We start from the raw sequence: 9,836 nt of genomic DNA, 5'->3' as shown, positions 1-9,836 counted from the left end.
GGGGGGGGGGAAGGGAGTTGTTGTGAATGACCTGAGTCATCTTAAAGGACAGAAGTTTAAAAGCATTTCATTGTTGCAGTGGTCTAAGCCCATGCATCTCATTGCTTCATCAAAAGCCCATTTGCTGCTCTTACCTGGCAGGGAATATTGATGGTGAAGGTGAGAGGTGTAGGTGAGGAGAAAAGGGTCCGTCTGGGGTGAACAGTACATGGTGGAAGGGAAGTAGCTGTTAAAATCCACATGCACCTTCTCTTCTTAAAGATCACCCCCTGGATTTGGCCATAACAGGTGATGGCTAGTTTTGGCTGCAGGTGGTTCCAGAAGAATCTGCCGGAAATAGGGTTCTGAGGAGTTCAGGGAAGGCGCAAAGTCGTAAGGCCAGCTGGCCAGAGGAAAAGGATAACTAGGACAACACTTATCATTAAGAGGATTTCTCCCCTAGGACACATTTTTATTCCATGCTTGCAGATCCTTGTAATCCGGCTAGATTCCAGAGGCAGAAGGTTGAAGCAAGTAGTGTAGATCCTACTATTGGACAATTTGCATTTTTCATAGAGCTTAGTGGGGCCCAAGCTAGCAGGGGGATCCGCCAGGTCAGTAGTCCCCCCCAAAACTGTAACTCTTGGAGAAGGATAAGTAGCCATTCAGTGACCTCTGCTGGGGAGTGTTAGAAATTAAAGGTCCACTGTAGCTACCAGGCAATTGGACACCTTCCTGGAAAGACCAAGGTAAACTTTCCTGATTTTGTATTTCACCCGGAAGACACTTCGTCTCTGAGCCTCGCTTCAGTTTCAGGGAGGCGGAGGAAGACGCTGTATGCACTTTCTTCTTTGCTCTTCTTGCCTCTGCTTCTACTTTGGTTTCTGGTTTTGGATGATCATGCTCTCTCTTTGACTGGAAAAAGATGAAGGGCCCATTGCACCTCCAAAAGTTCGTGACGGGGAAGCCCCCATGGCCTCGGCAAGGAATTAGCTTCAGCGGCCCATCGCAGTTCAGATAGTTTTCCTCTACTGCTTTTGCCGGGCTTTGTCACAGATGGCAGGGCGCAAGTAGACCTTGTGACCCTCCTCAGCAGAGCAGTTGAGGCTGCATACCACTATGCCCAGGCAGGACTTCCTGAAGATGCAGGAGTTGTGGTTGTTGGTGTTGCGCACGGCGCAGCTGCTCAGGAGCCTCTGCGCGCTCCTGTTCTCTGAGCTGCAGATGTGCTTTGCGTAGGAATCTGGCCACTTCAGGAACCAGTCGGTTTTTTTTTTTTTTTACATTCTGTGGCAGTTTCGTATCATTGATATCCCAGCTTAATATCTCTTTGTCCTTAGAATCAACGTCATTGGGTTCCATGATAAGGTGAGGTCACCTACAGGATTTTGTCTATTCAACTCCCCTCAGAAATGTTTGAGAATTTTGCTCTCAAACGCTTTAATATGGTCAAGATGAGCCCATTCATGCAGCTTAGACAAGGAGACTGCTTTCTGATGCTGAGCCAGGGGCAGCATTGCACTCAGAGGATCAGCCATGATATTTTTAATCACCTCTTGTGCATGTGAAAGCTGGACAATGAATAAGGAAGACCGAAGAAGAATTGATGCCTTTGAATTATGGTGTTGGTGAAGAATATTAAATATAGCATGGACTGCTGGAAGAACGAACAAGTTTGTCTTGGAAGAAGTACAGCCAAATGCTCCTTGCAAGTGAGGATGGCGAGACTTCATCTTTCGTTCTTTAGATATGTTATCAGGAGGGACCAGTCCCTGGTGAAGGAGCTTATGCTTGGTATGGTAGAGGGTCGGTGAAAAACATGGAGAACCTGAACGAAATGGATCAACACAATGGCTGCAACAATGGACTAGAACATAGCAATGATTTTGAGGACAGTGCAGGACCGGGCAGTATTTCATTCTGTTGTATATAGGGTCATTATGAGTCAGAGCTGGCTCAATGGCACCTAACGACAACAACAACAATTAAACAAACAAAAACACACATGAGGAATGTGCTTCTTAGTTCAATCAGGTATATGAGACCAAATGGTCAACTCCTGTCCAAAGCCAAGACAAGGGACAGGAAAACTGGAGAAGTGGACGGGGAACCCGTGATAGAAAGGAGGTGAGTGCTGACACATTGTGGGGATTGCAACCAATGTCGCAAAACAATTTGTATATAAATTGTTGAATGAGAAACTAAGTTGCACTGTAAACGTTCATCTAAAGCACAATTATTTAAAAAAAAAAATCAGATTAAAACCAGTATATATCTAGAATGGAAGTCAGCAAATATTTTCTCTAACGAGCCAGGTAGCAAGGATTTTAGGCTTTGTAGGCCACATGGTCTCTGCCAACCACTCAACCCTGTCATAGGGTGAAAGCAGCAATAGACAATCCAAAAGCGAATGGCAGGGCTGTGTGCCAATAGAACTTTATTTTGAAAAACAAATGACTGTAGTTGGCTGGCTTCTGATCTAGAAGCTCAAACGTAAAGGGCGTAACTATATTAAAGCTAAATATTAGATTTGAAATTTAAAAGGTGATTAATTAGCAAAGGAAAAAGAACAAAATAACTTGATGCTTAAAGAGGGCAGAAGATCTAAGAAATGAAGATGGTTGCAAATAAAAGCATTTTTTAAACATTGTGGTCAAATTACATTGAAGCCTGTGAGAGCCAAACTCGACAGGACTGCCTTGTTTTTCTGGGTCTCACAAGAGTTCCGTTTTTGACAGGGTGCAGTCTTACCACTTTTGTATTGCTCTCTATTAGTGGAAATTACTTCAGTTTTTGTTCTATGACAGGTTCCTGCCTTACACAGTTTCTTTCACAAGTTTACTGTACAATATAAAAGATGAAAACATACATTTCCAACTCCAGGCTATTAGTAGCACATCTATGTGCTTCAAATCAAGGCAACCAAAAAAGATGAGTGTATTGTGGCTAGGATCTAGCAGAGGTCCTGAGACCTGGGGCTCCTTGGGGCTCCTCCAGTGCTCACACCCCATCCTTCTGGATGGGGAGAGGGGAGCTCACTCTCTGTGAGCACGGCTGCCTGCACGGTGTCTCCTGCACTGGTGTGAGCTGTCATCACCGTTGTTAATCACCAGTTCCCCATGCTGAATACTCCCCCTTATCATTGTATTAGAGAAAGATTAAACTGAAAGAGATCCTAATACAGCAGCTTATAGAAAGTAGAAGTTGATTCTTCCTTCATATCACAGATCCATGGGGAAAAGTCCAGGTTGGTGGGCAGCCGTACTCCACGAAGTTATTCAGGGATTCAGATTCCTTCTAACTGTGGCTCTGCCATCCCTAGATTGCTTCCTCATCTTCTTGGTTGAGGTTCTGTCATGTGTTTGGGGAGGGAAAGAGAGAAAAAAGCCCTATGCAGCACCTTTCTATCACACAAGTGATATGGAACAGCTCTCCTTGTAATTGCTCGTTGTCACACCCCTAGTTCCTCAGATCTGGCTTTTCTCAATGGACTCCACCTTGTAGTGTGGTCCCAGCAGTTCCCTAATAAGTATGGTCCTGTCCAAAATGCACAATGGTCACCTGCATTTCTTCCACTCCTTCAGTTCTCTTTCCAAGTGAAAGAATTTTGGAAGGAAGCAGATAGGGTTTAGGTCACAGTTCATGAAGAATATCTGTGAATACAATGGTAAACATGTCACCATAGAAGATAAAATACAGACCTATCTAATAATTCTAATTTTCCCTCACACTTCTAAAACAACATTCACCTTATTTTGTTTGTTCTAATCCTACCTCTCCTCACCCTGAAAACAGCCTCAGATGGTCCTCTGTCTCCGTCACACAGCGTCACTCATTCATTTAAAATTCAAATATACCCACATTCATTAAACTTCTTCTTCTGGGTTTAAGTCGTTTTCCCATAAGTTTGCTTTCTTTTCTTAACAATAGTTTTTGTTAAACAAACAGTGCATGAATACATCCTCCTTGATAAAAAAGAAAACCCGGCTTCATCTGTAAAGTCTCCTTTTACTTCTACCTTGGAGCCTGGCCTTTTTGACCTCTTGCCTGAAGAAGACCTGGTCGTCAGTTCGTGTGTCCTTCAGACCTTTTCCTGTGCATTCACACACACACGTATCTGTAGAAAATACTTTGTGGTTGCCCTTTTAAAAACATAAAAGGTATCATACTGTTCAGGCTAATCAGCAACATAATTTAAAAATTCAGCCTTGTGCCTTGGGAATCTTCTCGTTATTCATACAGTTCCATCTCATTCTTTGTATGCCATGTGGTATTCCACAGTATTATTGGACATTTGGAGCCCTGGTGGCACAGTGGTTAAGAGCTCAGGCTGCTAACCAAAAATTCAGCAGTTCGAATCCACCAGCTACTCCTTGGAAACCCTATCGGGCAGTTCTACTCTGTCCTACAGGGTCATTGTGAGTTGGCATCGACTTGAAGGCAACGGGTTTTTTTGGTTGGACATTTACACATTGGTTCCACTTATTTACTATTATAAACAGTACCACAATGAACACCTTACTATATGCCTCGTTGGGTATGTGGATGAGTTTTTATAGATTGGAATTGTTGTGTCATAGGCTGTGATTTAAGTTTTGAAAGATATTGACAAAATAACTATACCATTTTACAAGCTCACCAGCAGGAAATGCATATCACTTTCCCAAGTCTTGCCAATACTTTATATTTATCAACTGATTAATTTTTGTTCCTCTAATAGAAAATGGTCTCTCACTGTTGTAATTTACAGTTCCTCAGAGTTAAACACTGTTTTTACTTTTCTTTTGGCCATAAATATTTCTGCTTCTCTAACTTGTTCATAGATTTTTGTCCATTTTTCTACTGAGTTCCCTTAATGAATGATAAGAGTTCTTTACATAATCTTGATACTGGTCCTTTGTCTTTTAGTTTTGCTTATTTGTGTCTCATTATAGAGAATTGTTAGATTTTGATACTATTCAATTCACAGATCTTTCTCTTTGTGGCTTTTTCTTTTTATGTCTTATTCAGAGAAACTCTCCACACCTTATTATTTAAACACTCTTATAGTTTCATTAATACTTTTACAGCTTAGTATTTAATGTTGTGTTTAAATTCTGGATGAATTAATTTTAATAAACGGTGTAACGTAGAGCTCTAGTATTTTTCATTGGTAAGCAATTGTTCCATCTCTATTTTTTGGTTAGTCTAGTTGAAAATAACACCTTTGCCACACTAAATTTCCATAAATAGATGGGCGTGTTTCTGAACTCCAGTTTATCCAATACTTTCACTACACAGAGTTTTAAGTAATATCCACCAGAATTTCTACAGGGCCTCTGGTCCCATTTAACATATCTTCTCTCAGCAACCCATGCTTCAGACTTGGTAATGAACCTCTCCAGTCCTGAACACAGCTGGGGAACAGGACATGTCAATGGTGGAAAGATCGCATTCACATCTTCATAAGTCTCCACATTTCTTTACTCTCCCTTCGGCCTTTACTCCCAAGAGCAATCCAGCTGGACACCAGTTGCCTTAGAGCTATTTAATGAAAAGAATAGAGAAGATAGATACAAGGCCCCCTAGGGACATGGTGAAACAAGACAAGCAGTGCGACTCTGCCTCTGGCTCAGCATATCCTCTTGTTGCCCCACTGGGCCATCTTGTTGTTGATGGGCATCTTGAAGAAACAGTCAGATTGCATGTATGCAGCTATTTTCTCCAAAGCCTGAAGGGAAAATACACGAAACCTTATAAAGAGCTGAGCTCAGTCCAACAGACACAAACTTTAACCACAATATTCACATGCTGCCTGCCTCCACCTACCCCCATTTCTGGTAGACAGAGCCTTTGGGGTGGAAGGAGTCAGGCCTTTATCTTAAAGGCTTAGAGGTGTTCCACCCTTGGTCCCTTTAGGCAAAAGCTGGTGTGGGGCAACAGTCTACCACCCTGGGGTCCCTCAGGGCCCAGGAGAGCTTGTGAGTTTTTCTGTATGAGAAAGGTGCAGGGAGTCTCACCTCCAAACGGCCCATGAAAGCCTTCAGATTCGGGAAGCCATCCAGGCACTTGGGAGCAAACATGCAGTTCTGATCTAAGAATCATAAACGAGAAGGCCCACAAGGTGAACTAGAAGGAGGAGAATAAGATGATCAGGTCTGGAGAATTAATTAACACCTGCAGAGATAAAGAGGTGTCTTCGCCTTTCCCTTCTTCCTGCCTTTCCCCTGCAAACCAGGACAATTTCCCAGGAATAAGGAGAATTGTTTTCAGTTGTCCAGGTAGCTGTTCCAAGTTCTCAGGCTTCAACTTTTCCTGGGAGATAGTAAAGAGGAAAAAGGGAGACAGGGAGACAGGGAGACAGAACAAAAGAAGGAAAAGGAGGAGGGGATGGGAAAAGAGAAGATGTAATAGAAGACGTATCATCATCTTCATAGCTAATTGGGGCAGGGACCAGTGATGGACAATTAGCAGCCCCTTCTCAGGGTGCCTTTCTCTAACTGCCTTCACATGAGGGTGGCAGGATGCGACAGAAGGATTTGAAAAGAAGGAGGGGCCAACACCAGAGTTACAACACTAAACAAACCAAAAAGAGTTCTGTTCTTTATTCTCACTGACAGACTGGGTTGGGAGCAGCAAAGTAAAGAAGAGATAACTCTTCTGTTCCTAAATGCACCCTTTCCTGATTCCCCTTCAGCTGACGAGGTAGTCCAGGAATTTGGAATGCTTTGGAAACAAAGATGTTTCTAATCTCACAAAAATCTTAAAAATTGGATGATAAAAATCAAAACACCAAAAATCTTTTTTGTTTGTTCAGAAGAATTTTTTTTAAATTTATTGTACTTTACATGAAGGTTTAAAGAACAAACTAGTTACTCATTATACAGTTAGTACACATATTGTTTTATAACATTGATTAACAACCCCATGACATGTCAACACTCTCCCTTCTCGACCTAGAGTTCCATATTATCAGCTTTCCTGTCCCCTCCTGCCTTCTGGTCCTTGCCCCTGGCTCTTGTGCCCCTTTAGTCTCCTTTTGTTTTACAGGCCTAACCTTTGGCTGAAGGGTGAGCCTCGGGGTGACTTCATTACTGAGCTAAATGGGTGTCCAGGGGCCATATTCTCAGGGTTTCTCCAGTCACTGTCAGGCCAGTAAGTCTGGTCTTTTTTTGTGAGTTAGAATTGTTTGTTTGTTTGTTTACTGTTGTAGTTTAAGTGAGTTTATGTTTCAAGTTAGTCTCTCATACAAAAATTTATACATACATTGTTATGTAACCCTAATTGCTCTCCCTATACTGTGACAGCACACTCCTCCTTTCCACCCCTGATTTCCCATGTCCATTCAACCAGCTCCTAACCCTCTCTGCCTTCTCATCTCACCTCCAGACAGAAGCTGCCCATTTAGTCTCATGTAGATACTTGACCTAAGACGCACACTCCTCACGAGTATCATTTTATGTCCCACAGTCCAGTCCAATCTTTGTCTGAAGAGTTGGCCTCGGGAATTGTTTTAGTTCTGGATTGACAAAGTGTCCGGGGGCCATGCTTTCTGGGATTCCTCCAGTGTCAGTCAGACCATTAAGTCTGGTCTTTCTACTAGAATTTGAGGTCTGCATCCCACCCTTCCCTTGCTCCATCAGGGACTCTTTATTGTGATCCCTGTCAGAGCAGTCAGTGGTGGTAGCCCAGCACCATCCAGTTGTACTGGACTCACTCTGGTGGAGACTGTGGTAGTTGTGGTCCATTACTCCTTTGGCCTAATCTTTCCCTTGTATATTTAGTTTTCTTCATTCTTCCTTGCTCCCGAAGGGGTGAGACCAGTGCAGTATCTTTGATGGCCGCTCAGAGGCTTCTAAGACCCCACATGCTACTCACCAAAGTAGAATATAGAACATTTTCTTTATAAACTATCTTATGCCAATTGAGCCAGATGTTCCCCGAGACCATGGTCCCCACAGCCCTCAGCCTAGCAATTTGGTCCCTCAGGGAGTTTGGATGAGTCTATGGCGCTGGCTTCCCCGGTATTGTGTACTGTCTTACCCTTCACCAGAGTTACCACTTATCTATTGAAAATACCAGAAATCTTTCATCTGCTTTTCTGGTACCGACGGAAATAGTTATGATAAAGTAGAATATCATGCAAAGTGCAAAGGCCCAGAATCTCACAGTAGTGCTTTAGCTGACTGATAACGTTAAAACAAGATGCATCAACCTAGATAATTGCTCCTGTAATCACAGAAGGGAGAGGCCTTAGAGGAATTCAGAGGGCCTATTGTTAACTGTCAGAGACAACCCTTGATTGGAAAAAGTGGGAAAATTCTGAAGTGTGCAAAATTAGAATGCTTTTTTGCTAAAGGTAATATTTGGTGCTCTCAGAATGCTTGACACATGTCTTCGGCTATCTAGCGCTGCTATAACAGAAATACCACAAGTGGATGGCTTTTTTAACAAACAGAAATTTATTTTCTCACAGTCTAGTAGGCTAGAAGTCAAAATTCAGGATGCCAGCTCCGGCAAGGCTTTCTTTGCCAGCTCTGGGTGAAGGTCCTTGTCATCAATCTTCCCCTGGTCTAGGAGCTTCTCAGCACAGGGACCCTGGCTCTAAAGGACACACGTGCTCCTGGCTCTCCTTGTTTGATGGCATGAGGTCCCCCCATCTCTTTGCTCGCTTCTCTCTTTTATATCTCCAAAGAGATTGACTTAAGATACAACTTACCAGAAGAACTAGATGGTCACCAGTGACCGCCCTGACAGGGAACACGACAGAGAGTCCTGGACAGAGCAAGAGAAAAATGTAGAACAGAATTCAAATTTACATAAAAAGATCAGACTTAATGGTCTGACAGAGACTGGAGGAACCCCTGAAACTATGATCCCTAGACGTTCTGCTAACCCAGAAATGAAACTATTCCCAAAGCCCACTTTTCAGACAAAGATTAGACATGTGTAGAAAACAAAAAATTAATACACGTGAGGAACGAGCTTCTTGGTTCAATCAAATATGCGAGACCAAATGGGCATTTCCTGTCCAAAGGCAGGATGAGAAGGCAGGAAGGGACAGGAACTGGATGAATGGGCACAGGGAACCCGGGGTGGAAAGGAGGAGCGTGCTGTCACGTTGTGTGGATTGCAACTAATGTCACAAAACAATGTGTGTATAAACTTTTGAATGAGAAGTTAACTTGAGCTATAAACTTTCACCTAAAGCACAATTAAAAAAAAAAAACCCTACAATCTAATCTTGTAGTAGATTGAGTCCTGGCTCATTAACATAACTGCCTCTAATCCTGCCTCATTAATATCACAGGCGAGGGATTTACAATACATAGGAAAATCATATCAGATGACAAAATGGTGGACAATCACACAATACTGGGAATCATGCCTAACCAAATTGATACACAATTCAGTCCATAACAATGCATAATGTCAAATAATTTTAAATGGAAATTAGCAAAAAATGCTTTATGATATTACCTAAAATAGGAGAGATACATTGGCAACAATGTTACACCAACATTGGTGGGGTAATATAGGAGTTGCAAAATATGAAAACAACCCAGATGTGTATCAATTGATGACTTGATAAACAACATGTGGTTGATCCATATAGCGGAATATTATTACTTAGCCATAATAAGGAGTGAAGTACTGATACAGGCTGTGCTTTGAAACTTTGAAAACATGTGAAAGAAGCCAGTAACAAGAGACCACATATTATATGATTCCACTTACGTAAAATGTCCCAAATCAGCAAATACACAGAGATAGAAAGTGAATTAGTGGTTGTCTAGGGTAGCTATGAAGATGATGGCAGCTCTTCTATTACTTTTCTTCCTTCTTCCCTTTCTTCTTCTTAGTTTATAATCTAAAAG

General features: G+C 42.3%; 2 pseudogenes; both read right to left on the bottom strand.

Moving 5' to 3' along the window:
• Positions 1–36: 36 nt before the first annotated feature.
• On the bottom strand, positions 37–1,341 carry LOC101345159 (chorion-specific transcription factor GCMa pseudogene; annotated as a pseudogene).
• A 4,249-nt stretch (positions 1,342–5,590) lies between these two features.
• LOC101354718 (glutathione S-transferase Mu 3-like) lies at positions 5,591–7,414 on the bottom strand (annotated as a pseudogene).
• Positions 7,415–9,836: the final 2,422 nt, after the last annotated feature.

The sequence above is a fragment of the Trichechus manatus genome, unplaced genomic scaffold (assembly GCF_000243295.1).
Source record: "Trichechus manatus latirostris isolate Lorelei unplaced genomic scaffold, TriManLat1.0 scaffold00204, whole genome shotgun sequence".
In the NCBI taxonomy this organism is placed as follows: domain Eukaryota; kingdom Metazoa; phylum Chordata; class Mammalia; order Sirenia; family Trichechidae; genus Trichechus; species Trichechus manatus.
The sequence above is the reverse complement of the archived record's forward strand: the minus strand, read 5'-3'. Positions and strand labels throughout refer to the sequence as shown.